Here is a 5229-nt window from a genome sequence, read left to right as displayed (position 1 = left end):
AAAAAAAGCCATATACTTCTGGGATAGCATGAGGGTGAGTAAATGACGAGATAATTGTTATTTTTGGGTGGCGAATCCCTTTAAACCGTGAAGCATTTTCTGAAGGAAAGTGTAGATTCACCTCTCTTATTACTCAGAAGTCTCCAGATTTAAAAAAGGTTAATATGGAGGGTTTGTGAGATCTTTAAAGGAGTTGACATTTTCTGATTTTCCCTCAAAAATGCGGTTCATCAAAAAAGCTCAACAAACCAGAGATGGAAAAGTCTGTTGACAGGCGTTTTTGCATTGATATTCTCGCCGTCAGTGAATTTTACAGGCTAATTACAAAATAATTTTTGCTTTGAAGCAGATATGCCTTTCATTTTTTTCTTACAGAGAGACGCACACATAATGTGCATATCTTCTGTTTTTATATCCCTCAGGTACATGACTAACGGGCCTAAAATGAAATTCAAGCCATACATCTAGGGTAAGCAGCAGCAATGTTCTTCAATGAGAGCCAAGTCAAATGAGAAGCTGTCAGTCAGAGGGGGATAAGAAGGTTCAGAGGCTGCACGCTGCTGCAACTTTTACAATACAGATTACCAAGCACTAACTACGCTTGGCACTTTTTGCACAAATGAAAGACGTTTTTTAACTGCGGGTCTTTTTTCTGTAGACAAATACCGAGGTACGTTGGGATCCAAATTAGATCTCGGTAGCATTGACATACTTTCCGCTCACAGGTACTGGATGCTTCATATATGATTAATTAATCGAGGCAGGCTGCCATCTGTGTTTTAACTGATTAAATAGTGCACAAAGTGGGATGCACCTTTTTGATGTGATCCTTTGGGGAACCTGTGCAGGTTTTTTGTTTCTACCTTGATTAAGCACAATACTTCAGCATCTTCCTCAGCCAGTTCAAAATCTCTTTAATTTGTGAAGAAAGGGCGCAGAGGCATTAGAGGTGCTTTAAAATCCTGCCCATTTCCATCTGCTCTGGTGGATTCCTTTTATGAGAGCATTTTTCACAAAGAACCGGACTATTCTTTCACTCACTCACTCACTCGCTCATTTGTTCCTTCATTTCCTTTTTTGTGCAGGGGCCTCCATCTGGCTGGAGTATAAAAAATTGATTCCAGTAAAATCTCACCTGAGATCTGTAATGAGGAAAGGCTTTTAAAGGTCACACGTGTAATAAGTTCCGATGGTCTCGCTCACTCAGATAATGGCTCTTTAGTCCATCTTGCATTGCTGCTGTCCTGAAATAATGGAGCAATCTGTGGACCATTCACTACAGTAGTGCTCGAGCTGTAAGGCAGCCAGGCGTACAAGTTGGCTTGTGCTTGAGAAGTAGTAACCCCAGGAGGAAGCAGAGCTCTGGCCCAACACCTCTGTTCCCTCTGCATAGCTATGCTTCACTGACATTCAGCGCCTTTACACGGGCTTCGTTCAGTCCCGGCACCCCGACTGAGGGAACCGAATTAGGATAAAGGAGGGGGGAAAAAGCTTCCAGTACAGTGCTAAATGATGAGCTCCCGATAATTGTCCTCACTGTAAATTAATTAGCTTTCAATAGGCGCCCAGTATAGTCGTAAACCACATTCATAATCGAATGGAAATTGCGCCCTGATTGCTCTAAAATAGAATCACTGTGTGATGATATATTCCATTTTATGTTAATTATGAGGGATAAGCTATCATTCTTGATGAAGTCTGTAATTGAAATGTTAGTCCTAAATCCAAGTGTATTGCATTCCTTCCTCTCCCTGGTACAAGGCAATGACAGAGCGACGATTGTGTCGCAATTCCAAATATTATACTTGGATCAAATCATTCACACACTCTATAAAGTAATATTCTGGGTTCAATATGTTAAAGTTAAGCTCAATCAACAGAACTTAATGCTGATTACTGCACAAAATAATTTCTACTTAACCCGCTATTTAAAAATATAATAAAATAAAAACCTGAGTAAGGCACTTAGAATGGATAATCCATAAACATTAAAACTGCCATAAAATGTATTTTCATCCCATCAGTTTTCAAAGTGAATGTTACTGATGTTTCTTATTTTATTTTTTGAGCCATTAATTATTTAATCAACAGCAACAACTTTTTCAATAATCTGCTCTCACTCGGATGTACGTCACAATATGAGTTTCATCTTGTCCCATCATATACACACAGATTGAGTAGTCTAGTCACGACTTGTTAACATGATTTTAGTATGAAAGGAAAAGAAAATAAATTGGTTTTAATTTCTTTTCGGTTATCTTTTCTGTATAAAGTTGCATACAATCTTTATATGTGACCCTGGACCACAAAACCAATCATAAGGGTCATTTTTTTTTTCAATAAATAAGCTTTCCATTGATATATGGTTTGTTAGGATAAGACAATATTTGGCCGAGATACAACTATTTGAAAATCTGGAATCTGAGGGTGCAAAAAAATCAAAATACTGAGAAAATTGCCTTTAAAGTTGTCCAAATGAAGTTCTTAGCAATCCATATTACTAATCAAAAATTAAGTTTTAATATATTTACAGTAGGAAATTTACAAAATATCTTCATGGAACATGATCTTTACTTAATATCCTAATGATTTTTGTCATGAAAGTAAAATCAATCATTTTGACCCATACAATGTATTTTTGCAACCCAGTCTCATAAAAATACGTACCTCTGGGTACTTTTCTGCAACACTGTTTTTACGTACCTTACTGCACGTTTCGCCGCAGTTTCAAAGAGAAATGTCCACTGAGTGGCGCTAAAACACGGGTTCAATACATCCACCCTGGCACGTTTTTATTACGTTGATATAGGTACGTATTGCTGTGTTTTTATTGCGTTTCTTCAGGTACGTATTGCGGCGATTCAGAATTCAAATATCCGGGGACTGTCGCTAAAAGTTAATGCTCTATCGTGTTGGAAATATGCCCTACACCAAACCCAACCCTAAACCTACCCGATAGTGTTAACAAATGCAAAACGGATATAAAAACACATTTGTTTGATGCAACCGTGTCATTTGAAATTACTTGTATACAGATTTGAACTGTTTTGTCGAACCGTAGCTCCTCGTCTCTCAAATACATCTCCGTACTTAATCGAAATAAAAATAGTCGTTAGTGGCAGCCCTACACCAAACCCAACACTAAACCTACCCGATAGTGTTAACAAATGCAAAACTGATATAAAAACGCATTTGTTTGATGCAACCGTGTCATTTGAAATTACTTGTATACAGATTTGAACTGTTTTGTCGAACCGTAGCTCCTCGTCTCTCAAATACATCTCCGTACTCCGTGAGCTACCGAATAAACCTAGCATCGATGAAAACCCATTGATATGAAGCTGGATATGTGCGGTGCTAACGTTCAAAAGCATCAGTTTTCAAATCTCCCAGCATATTACAATTGTTTTGAAGTCATAACATGATATTCTTCAAGTAATTGTGCGAAAATTACGCTTTATTAATCAAAACTCTGTAAATGTGTGTACAAAGGAATAAAAGGTGTCGGAGTTTTACTGCCTCTAGTGTTCATTTCTTTTGGAAACTGCAGTGATATGTACTTATTGGTACGTATTTCGCGTCTCGCAAAAATGTGCCCACGGGTACGTTTCTGCCATGAGACCAGGTTGTATTTTTGGCTATTGCTACAAATATACCCCAGCAGAGACTTAAGACTGGTTTTGTGGTCCAGGGTCACATATGTTGTTGCCATGACATAATGCTTAAAACCCTAAAATGACTGTAAAAATGACAAAAACAGCATAAAAATGTATGTTATAACTTGGGGTATAACTTAGAATTTGGGTGCTTTTATAGAATTATAAGCTTCACATTTCTTTCAAATACTGGCTCATTTACTTATATTCTAAGTGCCTCGGTCCAGCTTTAAGAAAGAAAGAAAGAAAGAAAGAATGTTGTGGTAATCAAAATGATCCCACATATGCTATTAACTGAGCTTAACTGTACTAAATTTGAAATATTTACTTTAACAGAAGGCCTTGGAACTGAATCTCTGCATCACTGTCCACTGATTACATTTAACACATACCAGCTGCTTGAATTAATCCTAAAATTTATTTTAATATAGAATGTGGGTTCATAATTCATACATGGTGCATTCATTTCCAGGATCTAATATTAACCCAAAGGTTGTGCCAGAATGCTGTGGCATGGTGAAGTCAGGAATTTACTGGTCCCAGTAATACATTTGGCAAGACATTCCTGAGTTCGCATCGCAAATTAGTGGTGGAACGTTCCAATGTCAGCCGACCAGCACAGAGAGCATGAAACTGCCTTATATAGCCTTATTTGCCTTTAGACATTACCTCAGTCAGATTATGGCCGTTTCTTTGAGAGAGCACCAGAGCCACAACAGACATCTTAAAAACAGAACAACATAGTCATTCATTCTGCATAATGGGACAAAAAAGCCATGCTTTATCCTCATTTCTTTTAGCATCATACATTCCTGCTGGCACGCAGCTCGAAAAACAATTATTGCACGTTGTTGTTTTGTCTCCAACTCTTGACTAGCCAAGGTGCAGCTTTGGTTGCTCTTCTTTCTAGATGCATGCTAAAAACTCTCTCCTTGCTCTGGCAATTACAGCCAAATTTTTCGACACCTCCTTCAAGTGATTTCACATCAACAGCAGATGCATGTCATCGCTCTCACCATCCGCTCCTCGCCGCCCAACACAAAGAACTATGACAAACTGTCAAGAACCAAGCAGCCTGCTACATGGAAATGAAGCAATTAAAATAATGCCACATTACGGTTTCCACTGAGGACCAGCATCTGGTGCTTAAAGCTTTGAATTGATTCTCCTATACATTAGCTTACATGAGCCAAACTAATTGTTGTTTTTTTTCATTCTAGTTTAGATAGAAAACAGAAATATATATTGTGGATATATTAGTGGTGGAGATTTTTCTGTCTCTCTTTCTGCAGGTTCAGCGATATGACAGTATACAAGTGACTCTAGGGAGTTCAACGAATCATTCATTCAACCAGTTCATTCAACAATACGGATTCATTCAGGAACAAAACAAATGGTGATCTTTATGAGTGAACCATTGAATGAAGAAAAATACTAAAATTTATTTGAAATACATTTATTTTGTGCTAAGTATACTACAAATTTTACATATTGTGTTTAATAAAATATCCTGCAATTGTACTTTTGGTATACTAATCTGGTATACTTAAAGTCTGCTAAATTGGAACAACTA

Source organism: Sinocyclocheilus anshuiensis, unplaced genomic scaffold, assembly GCF_001515605.1.
Source record: "Sinocyclocheilus anshuiensis isolate Anshui unplaced genomic scaffold, SAMN03320099.WGS_v1.1 scaffold1037, whole genome shotgun sequence".
Taxonomy (NCBI): Eukaryota; Metazoa; Chordata; class Actinopteri; order Cypriniformes; family Cyprinidae; genus Sinocyclocheilus; species Sinocyclocheilus anshuiensis.
Note: the sequence above shows the minus strand (reverse complement) of the source record.